This window comes from Delphinus delphis, chromosome 18 (genome assembly GCF_949987515.2).
Source record: "Delphinus delphis chromosome 18, mDelDel1.2, whole genome shotgun sequence".
Lineage (NCBI taxonomy): Eukaryota > Metazoa > Chordata > Mammalia > Artiodactyla > Delphinidae > Delphinus > Delphinus delphis.
In genome coordinates, this window is record NC_082700.1 from 24,067,584 (window position 1) to 24,081,688 (window position 14,105).

Below are 14,105 nucleotides of genomic sequence, written 5' to 3' on the forward strand. Positions count from 1 at the left end.
GCATAAGCAGCAGTCAAATTTATATTATATTTGCTGAGTGAATTAATGGATGGTAATATACATCTTTATAAGAAACGTCACACCTGATGCTTATACTGCTAAAAACAAGAGAGGAAACTATCGGCTGAGAAGAAATAGGGAGATGTGATCTTTGGGAAATAAAGTTCATTGTCTTCATGATTTCATATCACTATTTTCATATATGCCAATCTTTGCAGTATTTTATCATTATTCATTTCAATAATAAGATTCATTTTAAAAACAAGAATACCATAGCATAGCTGCTTAACAAGACTTCGACGTCAAAAAAACTGATCAACATTTTTATTAAAACTATCACTAAAAGGAATCCAATACAGTGAACTTACTTTTCTGACAGATGCTCTAGTTTTCATGTGACTGTTTCTGAAAGTCTGGAAGGTCGCCATAACTATATTGCTGTTGTAGGTAATCAGTGAAGAGCTAGTCCACAAAAGACCTAAAGAAAAAATATTAAAAGAAAATAACTATTTTATTGATCTTAGTGATTCAAGCAAGCATTTTGTGCTAACTTTTTTAAATTCAGTCATTTACAAAAAAAAAAAAAGAATTCTGAGACGTAAAAATTTATTAAGCAATCCAACATGAATATTTGAAAAATACGAATATTGGCACCTTAACGAGATACCAAATTATTACAAAAATCTTTTTAGGTTCAAAATGATTATAAACTAGTTTATCCATATCTAGTCAATCTCACTGCCCTTTTTTATTACAAATAAGAAAATATTTGAAAGCCTCAATAAGAAATATTTCAAAAGCCTTTTAAAAATCTAAAGCAGAGAACGTCACAGAAAGAATCTCAGCCTTCTTGCCTCCTAAAAGTCACTCTATCCCTACAGCAACTGTGAATGCTCTAAACATTCTTATTTCTTGGGCAGAAAGGTTTAATAACAAACAAATGAGAATACGAAATTTGTACATATCAAATAAAATCAGATAAAAACAAAGCCCTTATATAGGAATCTCAACAGCATACCAATGACGAGAGTTCAAAAACATCCAAGTTAAATGATTAATACTGTAGTATTTAAAACACATGCACAGACATGTGTTTATACACACACACATACACATCCTCCTTGGGAGAAACTCTGAAACTAAGTCTCAGCTTTTTATCAATGCTTTAATGAAGTATCTTTTAGAGCTTAAATCAACCTGGGCATTAACCACTCAATATCCACATTTGACCACAGTAACTTGTCCCTTCATTCAAAATCTACTTGCACTACATGCTATAGATACGGAGAAGAACAAGGCAAATATAGCCCATTTGGATCAGAGTCTTACAAGGAAAATGTTTTATTACAGTAAAGGGCAGGAGTGAGAACTGAATACCAAATCACTGAACACTAAAAAAATTGAATCAATAAAGATTTGAGAAATGGCTAATTAGTTTCAATCAAACTGGTCTTCTCAAGAATTACCTAGTTGAGGTTTTCAAGACATTTACTTAATATCAATTTATACTATGAAAACATTTATAGGCAAAACCACAACCTAGTCCCCTGCAGAACTGAAAAAAAAAAAACCCTAAATTTTAGTGGAGTTCTAATTTTATATTCTTCCACAACAGAGATAAAACTAAGTGTGTGTGCAGGCAGGCACACACATGCACCTCCCTTTAGAGATTTCTATATTCTGATTTTTCACAAAGAATTCTTTTTTAGACAAAAAATTCCTATTCTATTCTGAACTAAGAAAAATCCTAGTGGTCTCTTTAACAATAAAATTTGATTAATGACTGGAATTGCAGCAAAATTGTCAGGCAAGGGAGGTCCCGATAGCACAAGATAAAGAACCATACACCAGGATGCAGAAAAGTAGCATTTGTGTCCCTGTTGTACCTCTCATTAGCTTTGTTTCCTCTAGGTAAATTGCAATATCTCTGCATCTGTTTCCTCCATGTATATTACATAGGTGTGTATGATGTATATTACCTCGATGTATATTACCCTACTTACTGGACAAGTTTATTGTAAGAATCAAATGGAAAATTTAGGGGAGGCACTTGGGAAACCATAAAACATAGGTAAGAGAAAAATTAAATATTTACTTACGGACCAAAATGATCAAAAGGACCAAAATTCTCAAAACAAGGTGTAAATACACAGGTCTATGTAACCAAGGCAAGAAAATAATTCTTTTCTTTGTCCCAGGCCAAGTCACTCTCCTTTTTTTTTCAGCTGCCAAAAACCCTCAGGGGCAAGTGGACTTGCCTCAAACTTCACATAAAACATATAAAACATAGAGGCCAACACAAGAGTGCCAGCAAAGTGAAACACTCAAATTCATCTCCTGAGTAAACCGGCACCACCTTTCTGGAGGGCAATTTTGTACTGCATGTCAGAACCCTGAAAATATTCCTATCCTATGACACAACCGTTCTATTTCTGGGAATTCATCAAAGGAACTGATGCTCCTGGAGCAGCGAGGGTTCTAAGGAGAGTTTATAATGCACCAATTGCTGTGCTAAGAGATTTCCTTGCACATCTCATTTAATCCTTAGGACTGGCAGAGCAGTACTCCAGTTCTACCGTGAGAAAAACAGAGGCAAGAGGAAGGGGCTAACAATTCACCAGGCCCACACAGTAAGCAGCAGAGGGCTGAGATGCAAATCCAAATCTTCAAATTCTAGCACCCAGGCTCTTACCCTCTTCTCTATAGTGTATATAAGCTTGAAAAGCTGTTCACCACACTTCGTAATAGAGGGAAATAAAGAAGCACTCTAGATGCCAGAAACAGGAGAGAGACTGAATTACCTAGAGTGCAGTCCCACAATGCCAGGAGGGCAGCCATTACACACAACTTGGAAGGACAGAGGACCAGCACACAGAGCATCTTTACTTTCTCAGACCCCTAACCTTGCAGAGAGGGCGGTGTTGGGAAAAGAGATGAGAGACAGCAATGACCTTTGCAGCTGCTGACTAAAGTCAACAAGAGCAAAGATTAAACTCGAACTCACTGGAGGCTTCACCAGGCAAGAAACTACTGACCCATTACCTCACCTGAAGGTGGAGGTGCAACAGGCCAAGCCCCTGAGGGAAGAAACAGTCACACGGAAGTAGGGGAAGATCAAGGGGCTCTGATACAACATCCCGGATCTGACACCTCAAGCTACCCCAGTTCATTACCTGCAATATTCCTGAACAGCTGACCTAACAGAACACCCTTTTCAAAGCTGAGTACTAAAGAATCCGGTATGGACCTATGAAGAATCATTTAAAAACAAAACAAAACAAAAAACCACATAAGAGATATACTAAAGAAAGAAAAACACTCCAGACAAATATACTCATGCCACCTGAAACTCACATTATCTGTTTTTAGAATAGTACCTCAGAATTTATATTAATAAAAAAGAAACTAAATTTAATTCCACGTTTACACTCGCTTCACTCATTGAAGAAAAATACACTTACTGAATCCTACTCCATAGCTTTGTGTTCAACTTAAAACATAAGTAAAATATTAACCTCACAAAGAAAAAAAACCTATGAGAGAATATCTACGCAACAGTCCATAAAAGTGGATCCGGCATGAGATGACATGACTCATACTTCTGATAAAGCAAAGAAACAAAAATCATCTTTGAAAAGATACAAAGGCAAATGGGGGGAGAAAGTAACACAGTAGAGTTCCCTCACCATCTTTTATAATTAGAGAGAATGTAGTTTTAGACAGATTTCACAAATGGAGCAAAAATAGAGTATTTTCCCTTGGAACACCTTTATGTTACAATAATAAACTTTTCACTTAACGCTTTTTTGTTTTGTGTCCCATTCTTGGTGAGTAAACAAGAGTCCTAAATAGGGAATAACTAAGGGTGTTTCCCTAGAGTCAAATAAATTAAAGTGAACCTGGATAATTTTTTAAAAAGCAGATCAGAGGCAAAGTACAGATGGGCAACGCAGACAACTGAAAAGTAAGCTGCTGGAGCTCAGGAAAGCCACAGGATATAAAAACACCACCATAAAATAAATGAAATCCCCTGAGAAGCAGCAAAAAAGCAGAATAGATATTACAACCAAGAAAGTTTTAAGAAATATCACAGAACGTAAAAGAAAACAAATGAAAGATAGAGAAACAATTATAAACAGTAAACAGGTATTGGACACTTTGAATATATTACACCTACCCCTTTGATCCTGCGATTTCACTTCTGAAAATTTATCCTACATGTGTACTTGCACAAAATTCACAAAGATATATGTGAAAGAATATTCACGAAAACAAAAAAGGATGAAAAGCTAAAGATAACCTAGAAGCCCATCAATTCAAATAAATTATAATACTTTCATATGACTATTACCCAGCTGTTGGAAAGAGAGCAACACATACTGATGTGACAGCATGTCCACAATATATTAAGGGAAAAAGCAAGTTACAGGACAATGTAAATAGTGTGCTCTCTACTTGAGATTTTTTATTTTTAAAATTATATACACACACAACTGACACTCGTGTGTGTGTCTGTACAGGCCTAGGAAATACTATGATAGATATAGACTAAACTCATGATAGTGGCCACTTGTGACAACTAGGATTTTTTTTAACGTCCTAAAATGTCAAATACCTATAATATGGAAAGATGATAGATTATTAAATAAAATAAGGCAGCTTCCAGCATGTTCACATTATCCCATTTTGTGTAAAACCTCTATGACTACATGTGTGCATTTATATAATACATGCAATATAAAAGAGAACATACACTAGGTGGGTATAAACATTGGCTTTATCTGGGTAGATGCAATTATGTGTTTCTAGATGTGCATAAATTCTTTTATAATAAGAAAAATATTTCCAAAGTCTTTCCTCTCCTCTCCTCTGGCCTAAGTACTCAGGTCAGCATCATATATTTCTTGATCTTTTTTTTTACCATGAGCTAACAGAGCCAAGGACTCTCTGAAATTCCTTCCTAGCCCTCTATCGACAATACTGTCCTATTTTGACCCTCCTCCTCCTGCACTAGTTCTCTGACTTCAGTACCTGTACGGATCAGCTTAAATCTATTACCTCCCTCCAACAAGATCTGAATTCAGGAAGTCTACATGGAACCCAGAAATCTGTATCTTTTACAAGTACCCTATGTGGTTTCTGACTGAGAAACGGCTGTCTATCTATCTCTTTACCATTACATTAGTCTCCTTCCAAAATTATTTCATAACTCGTTACTCAATGACTAATAATTCTAACCTCCCCTTTGGTACTCATTTTATTTAGTCTTCCAAGGATATTTTATTTCTACCTCTGGTTTAACTATGCAAATAACTCCCCAACATATATCTCCAGTTCAGTTCTTGCACCTGAGTTTCAGTTCCTTATACCCAATTTTTATTAGATACTTCCAAGTAAATATCCCAGTTACTCCAAAATCAGCATGTTCAAAAACTGAATAAAACTTTCCTCTCTAAACAATCTCCTCCTGTTTTCTCTGTATCAGTAACACCCAGTAAACCAGTCAAGCCAGTAGGTCTTTCCCTCAGTCACTACTGACTATCACATCTAGTCAATAACCAAACTCTAACCCATCATCCTCCTAAACTTCCCTCAGATGTGCCCTCTCCTCCATCAGCTGAACTGCTACTTACTCTTCACACATCAGTTCAGGGACCTCCCTTCTTGAGAACGCTTGGCTCCTCTCCTGTATCCCTCCTTGCCGGAACAAGCAGCCACCTCCTTTATGTCCCCACAGTGGTTTGTCCTTTATTCCTTTGATGCCATTGTTTGCATGCTTCCCTCCTTTTGTGAGTTTTGAAGACAACTGTTTGTTATTGTATTTGTATTCTAGCACAGTAAGCATTCAAACGTCCGCTGAATAAATAAAAAGCAATTATTTTTAAAGAGCAAAGCTGACCTTTAAATGTTGGAATGGACACGTCTACATTTAATGAATTATTTGTGAAAATATAATTAAAAGTTTCCAATAATTTCTACTTTTATAATATTTATAATAAATGCTCCAAGTACATATTTTGGCCAAATCCCAAATGTCCAAGTGTTAAAAATATTCTGTTGAATATAACTAAATAGGGTAAAATATATGAAACATTGCTTTTCAAACATCAGACGAGAGACAACGCAAGACTATGATCCTGAGAGAAGAGAAACACTTCCAGGTCACAACACAAGGAGAGGAAAGCTAAGCAGTCTGCAGTCTCACCGAGCTGCAGAAACAGAGGTCGTAGTTTGGGAAGGCCAAGGTGGTTAGAACTTGCAGGGCAGATACACTGGAGGGAGAGCTCAGAAAGAGTGAGAGCTTTAGAGATCTGCAGGTGGGCTTCCCTAGGGTCCCTGACCGAATGCTGATCTGTGCCGAGTAGCTGAGGTTGGGGAAATAACGACTAGAGAGCAGTAGGCCAAACAATACCTGGAGCCAGACAGGGCTTGGGAACAGTCCGCATTCCCACCAAACAGAGTGGGAAAACTTTGTAATGTATCAGGTAATGGATGGACTCCTCAGAAGGGAATTGCTTGAGTTGAGGAACTAAGTCAGCACTACACGGAAGGCTGTTCTGGACTCACCCTAACAAAGCTTAAAGGCGAGCCTCAAAACAACCCAACAGATTCCAAATGACCAACCTATTAACCCCAACTGAATCCAACACTCCTAAGGATTACAACAAAACTGAGCGAGCAACAGCATAAAATTCAGTGAGTGGCACACAGTCAAAAATTACCAGGTATACAACAGAGGAGAAAAATATGACCCGTAAGCAGGAGGAAATAAGTCACTAAGTGCAGCTCCAGAAATGAAAGAGATGATGGAATGAACAGAAAAGATGTTAAAACTATATTATTGGAACAAATGTGTTCCATACACTTAAGAAGGGAGAGGAAAACATGATCATGATAAGGAAAGAAACAGAAGAGGGAAGACACTCAAATTGAACTTCTAGAGATGAAAATAAAATACATACCAGATGCAATTATAACAGATTAGATACTGCAAGAGAAAAGTTCAGTGAATTTAAAGACCTAGCAATAGAAACTATCCAAAATGCTGCACAGAGAAACTTAAAAACAAACAAGCAAAGCAGCATCGATGGCCCACTGTAAAAGGTGAATAACTGGAATCCTAAAAATTGTGTGTGGGGGGGCAAGGGGGCAATATATGAAGACAAAATGGCTCAGAACTTCCCAAAGTTGATGAAACCAAAAACTGATAGATGCAAGGAAGATTAACAAACCCTAAGAAAAATAAACACGAGGAAGACCACACCAATATACATCATAACCGAGTTTCTGAAAACCAGTGATAGAGAGAAAAATCTTAAAAGCAACCAGACAGAAAAGTACACATTACATACAGAAGAACAAAGACAGACAACAAAATTCTTATCAGAAACTATGCCAAACCATAAGACAATGGAGCAACATCTAAAAAGAGTGTCAACCCAGATAGCCATACCCAAATATCTTTCAAAAATTAAGGCAAAATAATTTGAACTAAAAGAAGCTGTGAGAATTCATCACCAGCCAACCATCACTAGAATCACTGTTTAAAACAAGAAAGAAAAAATTCCACAGGCAAAAGAAAAACAATACCTGATGGAAATTTGGGTCTAAACTAAGGGTAATACCTCAAAGGGTCAATATGAGGGTAATATAAAAAAATATTTTCTCCTTTTTTAATTCCTTAAAGAACAACTTTAAACTGACAATTACAATGTAATATGGGGTTTAGAAGTAAAGTGTATGATAAAATAACACATAGCATATGGTGTGCTGGAATTGAAAAAATACTGTCCCTACACTACACAAGAAGTGATATTGCTAAGTTACCTTGTAAACCCCAGAGCAACCATCACAAACAAACCAGAATAAGACCTAAGAAGCAAACAGTGGTGTGAAGGGGATGCTATCCCTTTTCTGCAGATAAGGAAGCTGAGGCTTATCGTCATAGGATGGCTATGAGAATGCAATTAAATAATACATTTAAAAACAGTACCTCATATAGAAGGAACTGAAATGTTAGCTTCTTCCTTGGGTACAGACCTGCTGTTTAACTTATAAAATCTAAAAATACCACAGCTATCAGTTACTACTTTGTCTTTCAAAACAATAGTCAATCTTGTAAAAAAGATGTGACTGTAACCTAATTGATTATCTATTAAGATATTTGCTTCTCTGTAGTTTCCTGTATACCAACAATAAACACAACTTTAAAAAAAAAACCCTAAAATATTGAGGCTGTGCTTTCAATGTGAATATGCTTCCTAGAAGGTAGAGTAATAATGTTCTTAACCTTATGCATAACTCCCACCTACAAGATTATTTTTAACAAAAAATATGTTCAGAATTTTAACTCAGGAACACAGTTTTCCTTATCAGTAACATCTGTGATGCCACGACTCTTAAGAGTATATGGCTGAAAAAGCATTTAAGCAGCTCTTGCAAATAGTAATAAGGCTCTATCCTAGGCTGCCAGCAGCAGGAATGAGTGAACGGATCTGCTTTGTAGATGGTCCAGTGCTCGGCACAGAGGAGACATTCTAAAAGCCTGTGCAGAACTTATTAACCGACAGAATACATGAGGCATAAAAACAGGAAGAGTGTGGAAGATAATTTCTAGGTTTCACGCTTGGGGAGCTAGAAGAAATAACTGGCTGACAGCATTATTTTATGTCAAGGTACTATCCAAAGGGCACCTAAAAAATACATTCAGTTGGCGCGGTGAGAGCTAGAGATGTTACTCTAGGAATCATCCACATATCCAGAGCTTGAAAGCTGATCCTAGAGACAGGGAAAAAACGGAGGATCAAGAGGGAATCTAAGAGGACAACCATGATAAAGGGTTCCCGGCAGATAAACAAAGAACCACAAGTAAGCGGCAGTCAAAGCAGGTGAGGCAGAGATTCAGAATTTAGGTGTCACTGAAGTCAAGAAACAGTTTTAAGTATGGAGTGGTCAGCAGTAGACTTGTAAACTCCTGAGGGCAGGAATGATATCCTTCCTTCTCCAAACGCTGCAGGAGTCCACGCCACAGTGCCCGCCACACAGCTTGCCCTCAGTCACAGTCACGCCATGTTTTTCACAACAGAAGGTGCTGTTATTGCACCCATTTTACACATAAGAAAACTGAGGCACAAAACATTTACATAATTTGCCCTCACACACTTAGGAGAATCTGTCCTGAAGGAGATCATTGCTGAAAGCAAATTTAGCGCAGTACTAGGGAAAAACTCAAAACTGCAGAATGTTAGAAGTACACCAGAAGTACCCACCTTTTCTCCCCTTGTTCACACTCCCTGCACTAGAGAACTTGCAGTACCCAGTCTGAAAAAGTACAAACTGTGAGACACCCCTACATCTCCTCCCCCACCCGTTTTCCCATTTCCATCTTCCCCCACCCTCAGCCAACTGGACTACAGGTAGGTACCTGACCAACTGAAGCATCTCTCCAGAAATTTCAGAATTAAGATATGGAGATATTTGTTGAGAACCACGCTACAAAATCAAAATATCTTGTGCTGTCACCACAGCAAACCAAAGTTTCATGCAAACCAAAGGTATGGGGAAGCAGAAACCAAGAGCTTTAAAGAGAGTCAATCTGAAAGAAACTTAACAGACATTACAGAGTCATAGAGACACAAGACTATGTCATGTGTTTCCAGAGAAAAACTGGCAGAGTAACTGCCTCAAGATGTTCTGGTTTCCAGGACGCTGAGCTGGGCTTCAGAGGCAGTCCTGCAACTGTAGGACAAACGCCCTTTTTAAGTAAGTTAATTCAAATGGTTTCTGTTCCTTGCAGCCAAATAATCTCAAGACATCAGAAGAGGTCAAAGAAAAAACACTGGGTAAGCAGTCACTATGTGCTTCACAGTAACTTTGAGGTTTTTAGCTCTCCTATCAGGGATGAAGGAAAAGAGCTCCACTAACATCAATGAACAGATCTGCTGGACTCCCAAACACAAACTCTTTTACACGGTACCTCATTTTCATTCACATAACATCCAATCCATTCCAAGCCTCTATGCCATTTATCTTATTTTTTTCCCCATGAAACATTCTCAGATTAATCCAAAAATGTTAACTTTTCTTCTGTCCAGTCTCTAACCTATACATTTCAAATGCCTTCATGCTAGTATTTTATAATAAAATAAACTTGTGTATATATAAAGATGAGTGGCAGATCTGTTTGGTTTGTTCTTAAATTGATAAAGTGTTTTTGTCTCCTTGCTTTACCAGTTTATACACCCTTAACTCAAGCCCAGGCCAGCTTAGATCTTTTCCTGACCTGTCCCACCCCTCATTTCCTCCGAATGGCTGATTTTACTACTAAAATTCAGGCCACTTAACAGAAAAAGGATAATTCAGCTTACCTAAATATTTATCCTTCCCAAAGTGACTTCAATTACTTTTCAAAGGCACTAAGAAACAAGTATCTACATCCTAAGCTTGAAACCCTCGCCAAACGGTGATAAAGACCAGCAAAAAATTCCGGTTTTCTGTCCCTGAGAATCAGTTTGCCAAGATGAAATGGCAGAGAACTTCTTAACTCTGTAACAGGTCTCTTTCGCCCATTCTCAAAAAGACACTGCTAAAGTTTTTCACATTTTCTCCAAGTATAGACAGCTCCACTGCCTATTTATAACTAGAAATTTTCCTAAGAATAACCTAAAATGTATCATCTGATTTGGTTTGATTTACTTTCCCAGACATTAAGTTCCTGGAATTTTTTTTAATTAAAAAAAGAAAGACAATTTAAACGTACTATCCTTTTACCAGCCTCAAAAGGCAAAGGAAGACTTCTTCAGCTTCTAGACTTATCCCAGGAGTTCAGGAGCCAGAGAATTTCTCACTGTGGTTCAGGGACTTCAGCAAGTCCCATATCCTCAACAGCTGGGAAATATCATTAGCCTGGAGGTAAACCACTAGGCCCTTATTAGTAGTGCAGCTATGTGGGTACAGACACTCGTCACTACCAGTTCAGCCTGGGAATCCATTTGTTCGGACTGCCTTACATTCTCTGATCACTTATAAACTGTTAGTCACAGCTACAACTAACAGTGAAATTCACTGTCAACCTTTGGGTCAGTTCTGCCAGAAGGACCATAAAAAAGTATGCATAACCAGCGTACTAACTGAAAAACGTGACTGTGTATATAAAATGATTCATTAAATGGCACAATTTTAACTAACACTGATTGTGCTAGGAACTGTGCTGCCATTTATCCTAAAATCATAAATAATAATAACACATTAAAATCTTCTTTGCATTGCTGAGTACCCTAAATTTTCTGAGTACTCTATATTTTCTATTTCCAGACATATCAAAATCAGTATCAATCAATGTAACATCCTTAACGAGGTGGAAATAAGGTAGGGAAAGCTTATGAGTTTTGCAAGGGGCTGAATAATTACAAAGCTGAAAAGAGAACCAGAATTTTTAACTACAATCTGCACTAAAGCCATTAGGTATGTACCTCAGCAGTATTTCTCACCCTGAAATTTCCTTAGCATCTTAAGCTAAACCACTTCCAGTTTAATAAGGTCTCCGAGGAGGGAAAGCAGAACTGCTACCACGTCATACCACTGTGGTTTAGGTTCTACTGCCATTGTCATTTTACCAACGTTTTTAATACTTTGGTCACATACACTTTTTTTAATAAAGCAGTTTAAGTGCCTGGAATAAAAGAGTAAGTACACCCAATCCATTCGGAACATTGATGGCCAGCATTTGAGCCATGTAACAGCGTTGAAGAAAATCTGACAGCAAATCCAAATCAAAACACTCCGAGGAACTGCTGGACGCTTTCCGTTTCTGTCACAAGATTTGGTTTGTGCCTGGTTCCAGGGCTCAAGGGTTCTGACAGTGAAGGATGCTGTTCGAGGACAAAGTGCAATGTCCTCCTCCTCCATATGCTCCTGTGCGCGCACCACGAACACAAACTAAGCATACGCAGCAGCACGCACGGAGGGGACCCGGCTCTGAAGACCACCCTGGGGATGGAAACTAAGCTTGTCATCCAAGGGGGACGCCGCTCCGCCGCCACACTCGGACCCCTGGAAGACCCATCTCCAGCCCGAGGACACCCCTCCCCCACGGCCCGGTGCCTCGAGCTTCCTACCTCCGCCCCGCTCCTCCCGCCCTCCTCCCACCGCCGTACGAAGGCGCAGCTCGGGGCAGCTCCGAAGTCGGGCAGGGACTGCGGGTAGATGAAGGGGCTGCGGCGCCCGAGCCAGGCCGCTATATCCACCGCGGCCCTACACCCCGCCTCCACCCCAGCCAACGGCGCTGCTCACGCCGCGGGCGGATCCGCGCCCGGCTCACCTGGGGGCCGCAGCCTCCGCAGCTCACAGGCATGTCACCGGCCCGCAACGACCAGCCGCACGAGCTGCAGAGCAGGCGGGCGCCCCCTCCCGCAGCGGCCCCCCAGCCCTCCCCCCCCCTCCCCGCCCCGCGGCCCGCCCCCGGCCTGCCCACCCCCGGCTTCCGCCGCAGCAACTCCAGCCCGCAACACCTCCTAGTCCTCACGCCTCCCACTCACTCACGCGAGAGGGTGGCACGCCTCTCGCGAGAAGAACCCCGCGCCAAAGCCCGCGCAAAAGTGGGTGGGCTTTTTTAAAAAGGAAAAAAGGAACAGGAAAAACCTTCCCACGTGCTCCAGGGCAGCTAGCAGGACCGCCCCGCGCATCATGTGACCACGCCCAGCTGCCCCTCCATTGGCCAGAATCCGCTGGGCCAGGGGAGCTTTAAACTCGAGGCTGACCTTCGAACCTGCTGCAGACGTCTTGCGCGCTTCCTGGTCCGTTACCTTGGAAACTGTTTAACCCTTTCCTCTGGCAAAATATCCAAGTCTTGGCTTTCTTTCTGCAGTTTTGGTTTAAGGCCCTGCCACCTTTCCTTCGTCCCCTTGGTTTTACCGCCTGGGGTCAGTTGGGCTCCCTCTTCGCCCCAGGCTAGCTTTGCTTTCTTCTGATTCCCGGGGCCCTTCTCATAGCGGCAGCCCCACCAGATCGGACGGCCCAAGAAAGGCTCATCCTTTGGGATAGCTCCGCCCCTTCTCCCCACCATCTCTAGGGAGGATCACTCACAGCGCACCAGGCCAACTGCCCTATCCTAACCTCAACAATTAGCATCAAGGGATCTCCGGGCCCTAGTGCTCACCCTTCCGTCGTTACGCGATATCGGAATCGGGAAGTAAAAGCATTGGTCACGGAGAAACCAAGCTCTAGATGAAAAGCTAATATGTAGAAACAAGGTAGAATCAGAAGGGCGAATCCAATGATGTTGCAGTCTCCTCGAAGACATCTATCCCTCAAGGGTGGAAATACCTGATAGATGAGAAAGACGTTTTTAAGTGTATCCTCATTATGAGTTTTGCCCTGGTTGGGAGAAAGGGGCAGGGAAGAAAGGGTATATTCGTATGTTCATTTCTTCATTTAACAAATTTTTGTTGAGCTCCTACATATGTTAGGCACTCCTCCAGGCTCTTGATTGAGCTGCCTCGAAGACAGATAAATCTAGGTTCTAGGGAGCTTATGGGGGGGAGGGGAGAAAAATGTCGTTAGTGTTAAGCTCTGTGCAGAGGAAATACAGTGAATGATGTGATGGTGATTGTGATGGGGTGACCCTTTTGAGGAGGAGACATTTAAGAAGTGGTTGGCTTAACAGGCATGCAAATATCAGAGGGAAGAGCATTCCAGGCAAAGGATACAGCTAATTCAAAGGCCCTAAATAGGGTTTGAGGGGGAAGGTATGAGAAAGTAAGAGGAAATAAGCTTGGAAATGTGCTTGGAGAAGTAAACAAGCATTGGTTACATCCTGTAGGGCTTTGTAAGCCAATAAAGGAATTAGGGAGTTTATTCTGAGTGCAGTGGAAAGCACTGGAGAGTTTTAAATAGGGGAGACACACCTATGGTTTAATTTTTTTAAAGCTCTTCGCTGCGGAGAATGGATCTTAAGGAGACCACAGAGGAAGCAGGGAGATTAGGAGATTTGTAATCTATGTAAGAGAGACTCCTGAAAATTTTTAATTTCCAATGACCTTGACATTCCTATTCTAAAATCCATTAGGTCAGAGTCCTGGTTCTGTTTGCCTGTTTTGTTAAGAACA